Raw genomic sequence first — 12,276 nt, forward strand, 5'->3', positions numbered from 1 at the left:
CCCCCCCCGCCTCTCCCGCGGCTGGCTAAGACCTCGGCCGACCTCTCCGCTGACGGGCTGCGGGGATTTGGAGCCGGGACACCACGACGGGTCTTGCCTCCCTTGCTGCCGCCGCCGTCTCAGCTTACCTTGCCAGCGCCGGCCGCCATAGTGACTCTGACTGAAACCTACCCGGTGCACTACCACGGGAACGCGCACCCTTCAAGAGCCCTCCTACCCCTTCTCCCGCGCCGTAGTCTGGGGGTGTCACGTGAATGACGCTGCCGGCGCCATGTTGGTCGAGGGCAGAAGAGAGGGCAAATTGATTTTCTAGCGCTCCTCCGGGCGCCATCTTAGTTAAGGGCTAAAGCTTCAAACCTCAGGACAACCTTCGCAACCATTTTAGGTAAGGGCAAGAGAGATTTTTGAGTGGGTGGAGATTTCATAAACCATGTTAACTTATTGTTTTACCTTCTAAGTAAGAAGATACCAGCATTTTCTAAATTTTGCTCATTGTAGTTCTCGTTGAAAATGCCAACGAACAAAGACAATAGACCTAGCCAAAGGAGGTGTTCAACAACAGCCATCTTATTTGTGGGCAACACTGTCAGCCACAGCCGACTTAAGTGTGAGCAACCAAATTCCCACAAGTCTCGGGATTTGTGCAACTAAGCAGAGAAAAACCACCTCTCCCTTCCAAATTCTTCTCAGTGTGAGAAGAACCACCTCTCCCTTCCAAATTCTTCTCTGTATTTCATGCCCAGGAAAAACTCTGGGTTCCCAAGAAAGAGTCGAATGACCGTCCTTCTCGCTGGACCCGCGGAGTTTCTACGCAGTGTCTACCCCGGAAGGAGTGAGACTTCAGAAAGTTATAATCACGTTTGTGCCTGAGGGAGGTCGAACAATTTCCAATGTGAAAAAAGGGAACACTGTCCCACTCACAGTCTTAAGGTAAATGAGGAGTCATTGGTCTAACGAAAGAATGTCTGCAAAAGCCAAACGAAAACTTGAAGAAAAGATAATGAGGAGTCTAAAGAATTTAAATATCGAGGGTGACATCATTCTTCAGATTCCTGTGACAACAGGCTTTACCAGTGTATGACCTTGGGCAAGTTGATCAACTTTTCAAACTTCTTTTTCTCATATGTAACGTAGAAATAATATTAATACTTAACTCACTCGTACTGAGACTTCAAGGTGTTCATCCAAATGGTTCAATAAGGAGTAGCTATTTTAAATTGTATAATCTACAAGATTTTGACCCTGTCTTAGATTTGTGCTCGGCCCTAGGGACACATAGTTGAATAAAAGCTCAGTCCCTGCTCTCCAAAGTATAGCTGGTTTGAGAGGAGTGAGTGACAAACACAGATAAGGATAACTTCACTTTGATGTAATCATTGGCTAAGATAAGAGGCAAGTCCTGACTGCCAAAGGGGTCAGGGATGGCCCTCTCGGGGAGGTAACAACTAAATGAGGGAAGGTAGAAAAACCAGGATAAATATCATATTTACTGAAAGGGTTCATAAATTTCCAGGAAGAGGGCTAGCAAGAAAAGAAATGAGACTATTTGAAACAGTGCACTAATCTGGCGTAGTGGTTAAATAAATATTTGAGGTATAGATAAAAATGACATGCTGTTATTCATTATTAGAGGAAAAGGTAGGAGTGTTACAAAATGAATCTGGAGAGAATATTATAAAGATTTTATATATTTTTTAAGGCTTTTCAACAATTCAGCAAATATGTGTTGAGCTATTACTGTGTTCCAGGTAATTTATTCTGAAGAAAAACAGGGTCTATTGGAAAGTTTTATTGTGAGAGGATGAAGTTTTCATTTCCAGTAACTTTTAGGCTTAAATGTAATAAACTAAAATAGGACCCAACCCTAATGAATTCTATGTACGAATTTATGTTGTTTATGCATCCTTTTATTCATCCATTCTATATTATAATTATTTAATTGAATGCTTAGTAGGAAACATATTTTGAAAGACCCTGGAAATACGAGAATGAAGAAAAAAAAAAGACTCAAGTGTCTCGTAGTTTAAATGATGACATGTTAAAATGGAATATATCAAGAGTAATGAGAGAGTCAGCAGGAGGCATGGTGGTTAAGGCCCTGGACTCCCACGTGGATTTCCACAGTTGGAGTCCTGACTGGGTGGCTTGAAACTCTCTGGTCCCGTGTGCACGGATGCCCAAAATCCTGAGAGGAGAATGAAGGAGAAGGTATTGTGATGTGGCCATACCCCCAGAGGGTGATTTCTCACTTTCTGTAATGAGTAATGAGAGCATGGCAGAGTACATAGTTTAGTCTGAGACTTGGACAATGAGTATGAGTAGGTCAACTGGCTTAGCACTAAAGGGATAAAAAAATTTTAATCAAGAAGACATCAACGAAGGCTCAGAGACTTAAGACAGAACTTAAAAAGGGAATTATAAATAGGTCTATAGCTATTACTGGAGCATCAGGGAGTTGAGGGTTAGGGTAGGAGGGGCAGAGTGTGGTTTCAGTTGCTGAAGGACTTGTAAGCAATGCAACCAGTCAGAACATTTCCATTTTCCTCCTAGAAGATCAAACTGAATAATGAAAGTCAAGGTTTCAGAATCAGACATGGCATCGCCATTTACCCGCATTGTATATGGTAAATTATTTACCTAAGCTTCAGTTTACTCATTTAAAAAAGTAAACCATACAAAAAAAAAAAAAAAGAGGAAAAAATAAGGGACCAGCAGTTAGCGTAATGGTTATGTAGCTGGACTCCCACGTAGTCAACTGCGGTTTGCGTCCTGGACCCGGTGGCTTAAAACTCACGTGTGCGTGCGTGCCCAAGATCCTGAGAGTAGAATGGAGGAGAAGGGATTGTGGCGTGACCATCCCCCCTGGGGGAGGTGATTTCTTGCTTTCTGTCTCTCTGTCTCTCTCTGTCTGTCTGGTGAGTGCACGCACCCTATAGCAAAAACCTCTCCAAAAAAAAAAGTAAACCATACTTCATAGAATTTTGTTAGGCTTAAATATGATAACACAAAACAAAATGCTAACCATGATATCTAGAAAACGGTAGAATCCGCAGAGAAGTTTAACTTTTATTATTATTGCTAATTGTAAGAAATCTCCCGGCCTTCCACATGAAGGATCAACTTGTTTTCTCTCTAATTTGTATATGGAGAAACTTGATCATAAATGTGGACACAAAGGCAGTCTCTTTATGTTCAGTTCTACTACAATATTTATTAATAAAACTAAGGTTAGGCAAACACAGTGGTCTTTCTAACACAAGAAGACAGTCATAACTGGCAGGGTAAAGAATCCTACAAAGGTATGCATGGTGCTGGAAATGCCAAAATGGCATTGAAGGCGTTGTTCACCCACTGGTATTCGGCAGGCACAGAAAAGGCTTAAATTAAGAAATCTCATACATGAGATATTTTGAATTCTGAGTCATGTGGGTGTTCCTCTCTATGATTCTGTATCCATACAAATTTTTATTAAATAGAAAAACATGTCATGTTTTGAGAAAGTGGGAATGGCAATATTTCCTGATGTAGTTAGTGCTTGCTCCTCTTCTCGATTTTTACCTTTTTATACAATGATAAGTATTACTACTGTCATGATATAGGTTACTTTTCAATCTTAGAAAAGCAAAGAGAGAACTGTAAAAAAATTTTAGAATTATTTAATTTTGCTTATTATTATTCAGCTTTTTGGAGAGTTTTTGTTTGTTTGTTTGATTTTTGCTATAGGGCATGTGTGCTCGCCAGAAAGAGAGAGACAGAGAGACAGCGAGAAATCACCCCCTAGTGGGGATGGCCATGCCGCAATCCCTTCTCCTCTATTCTCCTCTCAGGATTTTCGGCACGCATGCACACGCGACAGGCATGAGTTTAAGCCACCGGGTCCAGGACTCAAACTGCGGTGAACTACATGGGAGTCCAGCAACATAGCCATTACACTAACTGCTTGTTTCTTGTTATTATTATTATTTTTTAATTTGACCAAAGAGAGAGAGGGAAAGTGAGAAAGCAAGGCATCAGGTCCAGGACTTGAACTGTATTCAGCCATACAGGAGTGCATCACCCAGCACTCCACCTGCTGGCCCTGAGAATTGCAAAATTATTATCTTAGTGCCGTCAAAGATGGACAATTATTAGCACTTTAGATGTGTAGGGGACAGCTCTGTAAACTTAGTTAATACGCAACTCTCCCTAATTGATAATTATCTAATTGGACTTTAGTGATATATACATTGGATATAATAAATTACAGAACACTTGCATAATTGCGTAAGCATAGTATCTGGATTGCGAATGCAAATAAGCAAACCAATTAAAGAGGAGGATAGTAGTACTAAAGGATCAAAATCGAGAGTATATAATATTTTTAATGACTCGCACTGGTTTATTAAAACTGAAGTTTGATCATCTTCCAAATAAGGAAGGCTCTCCTCATCAGGAATATTCTAATGAGTGGAAATACCCTGTCATTCCCAGGTGTCCAGGGTGGGGTGGCCCAAACATTCCAGAGGCACTGCTCATCTGTTTTCAGCTTCCTGGTTCTTCAGGAAATAAAAGAAAAATAATTACCTGAAGACGAGTAAAGACATTTATCTTTTATTTAACAACTTTTTCATGGTGATGTAAAAAGAGTGAGTCAGAATATTAACTCAAAAAAAGATCATGGTCCACTAATCAAACTTCCTCATTTTATAGGCAAGGAAACTGAGCCTCAGAGAAGGAAAACCTCTACTGAGTGTTTATTTACCGTGTAGACATTTTCCTCATGACATCTCTGTGTGGTAAGTTGTAACCCTATTTTATAGATAAGGAAATTGAGGCTTATACTTAAAGATTAAAACTTTTTTGAGCCAAATGGTGACATAGCATAAAGTACAGTGAGTGCTCTGAGATAGTCCCACAGGAGAACCTCAACTGTCTCATGTGGGTCATTATCACAGAGCATTGTACTTCACCTCTGTGCACTCTCTGGCCCCCAAGACTTTTAGTCATAATCTTTGATTAAGTTACTGACACTGAGGCACTAAATCTTTTTTTTTTTTTTTTTAAGAATACATGGTTTGCTTTTATTTATTTATTTATTTTACAATTAAAGCATGAATTTATTTTGGTACAAAAACTTTTTGAAATGCATACATAGTTTTCCCACTATATGTATTTTCATGAGCTTTTCTTTTTTTTTCTGAAACTTTTTAAAATTAATTAATTTACGGGACCAGCAGTTAGCGTAATGTAATGGCTGTGTCGCTGGACTCCCACATAGTCGACTGCGGTTGGAGTCCTGGACCTGGTGGCTTCAACTCACACTGGGCGCATGTGCATGTGTGCCCAAGATCTCGAGAGGAGAATGGAGGAGAAGGGATTGCGGCGTGGCCATCCCCCCTGGGGGGTGATTTCTCGCTTTCTGTCTCTCTGTCTCTGTCTGGCTAGTGCATGCACCCTATAGCACTGTAACCACCATACCACCTGCTGGCCCCCTCCTTTTTTGAAAGACAGAGACAGAGAAACAGAAAGCAAGAAATCACCCCCCAGGGGGATGGGCCATGTCGCAATCCCTTCTCCTCCATTCTCCCCTCGGGATCCTGGGCACTCACACACATGCGCCTGGTGTGAGTTTAAGCCACTGGGTTCAGGACTTGAACCACGGTTGACTACATGGGAGTCCAGCAACATAGCCATTATACTAACTGCTGGTCCCTCATTATCCTAATCTTTTGACATCAGCCTCCCAAGTATCTGGGATTGTAAGCATACACCATACCCAGCTCATTTTTAGACAGAGTCTTGCTGTGTTGCCTAAGCCAGCTTGCTCACGGTCCTTCTGTCTCAGCTCCCAAATTTTTGGAATTATACAGACATACCACTGCACCCAGTCTTTAGGTTGGACCGGGAGAGGAACTGTGTCTTCCATGTGGTCTCAGCTTGTAGATCACAGGTGGTTAGCAGTATGCATCACCACTAGCAGGGCCTGTGTTTCCTTTTAACAAGATCCATAAAGGCCTTTCTTTGAGATGTATTGTTGCTGCTATACAACACTGTCATAGATAATGATCAGCATCTAACTGAATGGCTGTTTTAGAGAACTGATACCTATTAGATAGATATCTCAGAGATATTTGGTCTTAAGGATACCTAAGAAGATGGGTTGAAATGGAGCGAAAAGACCTACACACAGAAATGAGTTTAAAATGCTTTTTCTCCATCATTCCCACTCCCCACAAACATACCCAGCATACAAATGTGAGAAGTCCATCTGTGGATTCTTCACTGGGGTTTGTAAAGAGCTAGTTTCATGGGTGTATGTCCTGTACAATGGGCTTACACTTGGAAGAACTATGCACTGAAAAACTCTGCCATCTTGAAATTCTCAGTATATTTTTTAAAACATTTATTTATTTATGTATTTATGTGTTTATTTGTTGGGATTTTCAAGTTGCCTGGTCTAGGATTCAAACCACGGTCAATAATGTGGCAATCCAGGACCTTAACTACCATACCCCTGCTGGCCTCAAAATTCTCAATTATTTTTTAACAAGAGATCTCTCAATTCCATTTGCTCTTGGCCTCTCAAATTATTTGTATCTAGCTGGTCCAGCCTTGAACATACTACTTCAGGAACTCCATGTCTTTCTCTGTACAAGTCTAGCATGTTGACAAGCATGACACATGAAATGGATTTATTTCCCTTTCTCCATAGGAAAAATTAGTGACCTAATGACAGTAAAGAAGCATTCCTTAAAAAATGAGACCCTTTAAGTGAAACCCAACAAGTCTATCACCTTATTTCCTACTAATTATGTGATAATTTAGTAAAGATGGTAGCAGAAGAAAACTTGCCTTAATTTTGTAGTTTATCTTCACACTCTAGCTTAGACTCTGAAGTTATTCTTGAAAGTGATAAAGGGAATAATGAGCAATATAAAATCTCTGTCCACTAAAGTTTTGCATTTTTGCCTCTAACTTTTTAGTATTGAAAAATCAAACATATTGAGATAAAACTACAGTGAACATGTGTGTGTGTGTATATACACACCTCCTTGTTTCAAAGTCATCATTTTGTCATATTTGCCTTATGTATCTATTTATGTGTTTTCTTTTAGAGAGATTTTTGCTATAGGATGTATGCACTCACCAGAGAAACAGAGACAGAGAGACAGAAAGTAAGAAATCATTCCCTAAGGAGGGAGTGGCCACACCACCATCCCTTCTCCTTCATTCTCCTCTCAGGATTTTGAGCACACACACACACATGCCCCACGTGAGTTTTAAGCCACTAGTCTGGGCTCGAACTGTGTCAACTACGTGGGAATCCAACAACATAGCCATTATGCCATCTGCTGGTCCCAATGTTTTCTAAATCTTCGACACTGAGGTGAGTAATCTTTTGGATGGGCTTGCTGGTGGAGTAATTTGCCAGTACTTTGTTAGAGTTTTTGCAGCTATGTCCACTAGGGATATTGGTCTGTAGTTTCCTTTTTCTGTTGTGTCTGTCTGGTTTTGGTATCAGGGTAAGGCTGGCCCTTTTGAATGAGTTTGGAGAATTCCTTCTTGTTAGCCACTCCCCATACCTTCTACTTCACTTTAGTGGACTAGTTGGAGGAGAATTGATATTAGCTCTTCTGTAATGGTTTTGTAGAATTCAGCAATAAAACCATCTGGTCCTGGGCTTCTCTTTGTCCAGAGATGTTTTCTTACTGAATCGATCTTACTCGTTGTTATTGGCTTATTTAGGCTTTCTGTTTCTTCCTGGTTCAGACTTGGTAGGTTGTATGTGTTCCTCCTTAACAGTAAGTTGCCGGCATCATGACACTTTATCCAGAAATATTGGGTCACCGGAAAAGTCACTATGTGTTTTTGCACAGAAACACAGAAAAATATGTTATGACTTTTCTGATGACCCAACTGATGACCCAATAGATTGTCATGTATTTATTAATAGTAACACTTTCATAAATAATCACAATTTTTTTCTTCTTTAGGTTTTAGGGCACATACACTCACTAGAGACAGAGAGAGACAGAGAGAGGGAAAGTGAGAGATCACATCCTCCCCTCCCCACATAGAGGCTGGCCACACCACAGTCCCTTTTCTCCATTTTTCCCTTGGGATTTTTGGGCACACACATACATGTGCCTGGAGAATGATGATATATATTTTTAAGTATTTTATTTATTTATTTTTAAAGTTTACTTATTTTATTCAGGATAGAGAGTGCAGGCACCATTGACAAGGTCATGCTGTAATCCTCTTCCCCAACTCTCCAGTTCATCAGGATCTTGGGCATGCATGCATGCACCTGTTTTGGTTTCAAGCTGACCCAGGGATCCAAACCTACAGTCAGCTATGTGGCTTCCAGCACTGCAGTTCAGTTTGCTTTCAACTGTATCACAGACTGGGCCCAGTATTTTATTTTTAATGTAGAAAATTTAAGAAACAAAGATACATAAGAAATGGAGAAGACTACCCATAATTCCACTGCCTAGGGATACCTACTGTAAGAAGTAGCATCATCTTATACCTATACCTTTGCCCATATACAAGGAAGCATCTATACCTTTTTTCTCCCTTAACAATAATATTTTCCACGCCTCCTATGGTAGACAGAATAATGGCTCCACGAAGATGTCCTCATCCTAACCCTAAGAATTTGTAAATATGTTACATTATGTGACAAAGGAGACTTTGCAGATAGGATTAAGGGTACAGAACTTGAGCTGGGGAGAGTATCCTGGATTATCTGGGTAGACCTAGTTTTAATCACATGAGTTCTTTTTTTATTTTTTTTTTAAGAGGTTTTTGCTATAGGGCACGTGCGCTCGCCAGAAAGACAGAGAGAAAGAGATAGAAAGTGAGAAATCACCCCCCAGGGGAGATGGCCACGCCACAATCCCTTCTCCTCCATTCTCCTCTCAGGATCTTAGGCACGCACACACATGCGCCCAGCATGAATTTAAGCCATCAGATCCGGGACTCGAACCGTGGTCGACTACATGGGAGTTAAGCGACATAGCCATTACACTAACTGCTGGTCCCTAATCACATGAGTTCTTAAAAGCAGAAGAAGGAGGCAGTGAGGTCAGAGAGAGAGGATGTAAGGACTCTATCCATTGCTGACTTTGAAGATGAAGTAAGGGGGTTGTGAGCCAAGGAATGAAGGTAGCCTCTGAAAGGTGGAAAAAGGCAAGGAAACCAGTACTTCCTAGAGCCTCCAGCAGGTCCTGCCAACACGTTTAGCCTGGTGAGACCCAGTCAGATCTCTGACCTGTAGAACTGTCAGATAATGAGCTTGTGGTCATCTGTTATGACAGCTATAGGAAATTTGCCTCTGAAGAGTTTTATTTTTTTAGGATACTTTGCCAGAGTAATTATTCTCTTCTTCATGGCTTTAAAAACAATAATGGGACCAGAAGATGACATAATGGCTACATCGCTGGACTCCCATGTTGTTGACTCCAGTTCGAGTCCCAGACCCAGTGGCTTAAAGTCACACCTGGCACATGTGCATGCATGCCCAAGATCCCTAGAGGAGAAGGGACTGTGGTATGGCCATTCCCCTGGGGGGTGATTTCTTACTTTATGTCTCTCTGTCTTTTTGGCAAGCACATGCACCTGTAGCAAAAACAAAACAATGATTAATGCACAGAAGGAATGAAAGCAGAATCCCTAAGATTTGCTTTGATAGAGGTCTAGTTCTTTCATGGGCTTCTGGACTGGGTCAGAGCTGGTACATTTACGGACCACGTACAGACTAATAAGATAGGGACAGGATTACCTTCCAGTCCTTTTAAGAAATTTACTTGGAAATACAAAAACAATTTGTTTAGGGAAAAACCACTTACAGACTAACGTGATACGGGTGGGATTATCCCTCAATTTCTTTAAGAAATTTACTTGGGGGACCAGCAGTTGGCACAATGGCTATGTCACTGGATTCCCATGTAGTTGACCGCAGTTTGAGTCCTAGACCTGGTGGCTTAAATTCACACTGGGCGTGTGTACATGTGTGTCCAAGATTCCTAGAGGAGAATGGAAGAGAAGGGATTGCAGCGTAGCTATACCCCCTGGGGGGTGATTTCTCGCTTTCTGTCTCTTTATCTCACTGGCGAGCGCATGTGCCCTATAGCAAAAACCTCTCAAAAAAAAAAAAAAAAGAAATTTACTTGGAATTGTAGAAACTACTTGTTTTTTCTCTTTTTAAATTATTATTATTTTAAAATTTGCCAAAGGGTGCATGCATTTACCAGAGAGAGAGACAGATGGAGAGACAGAAAAGAAAAGCCAGAAGCACCCCCTGCCCTCCATGGGGCATAGTCATGTCATAATCTCAGATGGAGAGACAGAGAAGAAAAGCCAGAAGCACCCCCCGCCCTCCATGGGGCATAGTCATGTCATAATCTCTTTTCCTCCATTTCTCTCTTCTTTCTGGATTTTGGACATACACACATGCATCCGGAGTGTATTTCACGTCACTGGTTCTGGGACTCGAACCAGGCAGTTGGCCATATGGGACCCATGTGTCTTAACCATCACACCACAGGCTGGCTCAAAAGTTGACTCCTAATCTTCCTTACAGATCTTTGTACTTGTCTTTTATAGCACTAGTAACAATTTGTAATGGGGTATGAGAATAATACCTTGATTTATTCTGTTTCCCCTCTGTACTGTAAGCATTGTGAGAATAAGGGCCCTATTTTTGCTTTCTGTTCTTTATCCAGCACCTAGCACAGTTCCTGTCACATAGTAGGCATGTAAATATTTTTAAATGATTGGATTTTTGGCAATGAAGAGATAAAGCCAAGATCTGGTTCTTGAGTGGCTAATGAGATGCTAAATTGCTCTGTGCAATAATATTAAGAAAGAAAAGAAGGAAGGAAAGAAGGGAGAGAAGGAGGGAGGAAGAAAGAGAAAGCTGTTTTGAAATTGAGCTTGAGAACCTCTTTGCAGGTGATTGTGTTTTTGTGGAAATTTTTTTCCTGGCTATAGATTCAGATTACACTGTCTGAAAGTCATTCTAGAGACATCAGAATGACTCTTTCATATGTGCAAGATCCTTCTAAAAGTCTCCTCAGGAGATCAGAAACAGATTGTCAGGAAAGAGAATGAGCAGTGTCTTCACTTTATGCTGGTGGCCGACCCAGAAGTCAGTCAGGGAACCCACCCTGGACTATTCTGCTCAAGTCGGATTGTCGGACTACCATGCAGATGGAGCAGTTTGGAGAGAAGGGCATTAAAAGCACCTGACCAAGACAATGCCCCTTGCTGGAGACATTTCTAAGAGTTACTGCTAACAACGCACTGTCTGCTTTTCCAGGAATGGTCACTTCTGGGAGTGTAAACATAGTGTCATTAGTTAGACAGAACAGCAGAGCTGTAAGCCTGTAAGACACACTGCCACAGAGAGCACTCGGAAATGGTGTGCCCAGGGCCAACTCTTCTTTGCTATCTAAGTCACAGCTCTATTTGGACAAATGTTTTTGAAAGCAATTTTTTTTTTCAAGTCAGCAGTTACTAATTAGGATCCTGTGTTTGCAAGCAACAGAAACTGTACCTGGCTAACCTAAGCCTGTGGAAATTATTGGAAAGACATGGAATGGTTCAGAGAATGGAAAGAAATGCTGGGGACCAGCAGATGGTGTAATGGTTACATTGCTGGATTCCCACATGATCAACTGCAGTTCGAGTCCCAGACCTGGCAACTTGAAACTCACAGCAGACACATGCGTGCGCATGCCCAAAATTCAAAGAGGAAAATGGAGGAGAAGGGATTGTGGCATAATCATCCTTCCAGGGGTGGGAGCGGGGAGAGATGATTTCTCACTTTCTGTCTCTCTGTCTCTCCAGTGAGTGCACACACCTTATAGCAAAAATCTCTCTTAAAAAAAAAAAAAAAAGAAAGAAATGCTAGGGGCTGGCAGGTGGCATGGTGACTAAGGGCTCTGGACTCCTATATGGCCTACCATGGTTCAAGTCCCTGAACTGGAGGCTTGCTTTCTCACTTTCTCTCTCTCTTGTTCACTGTGTCCCTTTCTGGTCAAATTTAAATAAATAAAGTTAAATCAAATAATTCTTAAAAAAAAAAAAAAAAGAAATGCTAAATAGGCAAGTCTCAGGAAGCTTGGGAAGCAAAGCCAGTAAGTGATAAGAACCATTAAGCAACCTTTTTTAGGACACCACCTTTTTCAGTCTTTGAGTCCCTTCCTTTAAGACTCTGCTGTCCCACAGAAGCTGATTGGTTGTTACATGCCCACCTCATGGCCATATGGATAGGGCACCTTGGAAGGC

General features: G+C 41.3%; 1 long non-coding RNA gene across 1 annotated transcript in view; it reads left to right on the plus strand.

Annotated features, from left to right (window-relative positions):
• The first annotated feature begins 698 nt into the window (after positions 1 to 698).
• LOC106733976 (uncharacterized) overlaps positions 699 to 12,276 on the plus strand; it is a 46,940-nt gene continuing 35,362 nt past the window's right edge. The window contains exons 1-2 of the long non-coding RNA XR_001369790.2: positions 699 to 930; positions 4,690 to 4,775. This is a non-coding gene — a long non-coding RNA (uncharacterized LOC106733976). The remainder of the gene's footprint in view (positions 931 to 4,689; positions 4,776 to 12,276) is intronic.

The sequence above is a fragment of the Tupaia chinensis genome, unplaced genomic scaffold, assembly GCF_000334495.1.
Source record: "Tupaia chinensis unplaced genomic scaffold, TupChi_1.0 Scaffold146828_1, whole genome shotgun sequence".
Classification (NCBI taxonomy): domain Eukaryota; kingdom Metazoa; phylum Chordata; class Mammalia; order Scandentia; family Tupaiidae; genus Tupaia; species Tupaia belangeri.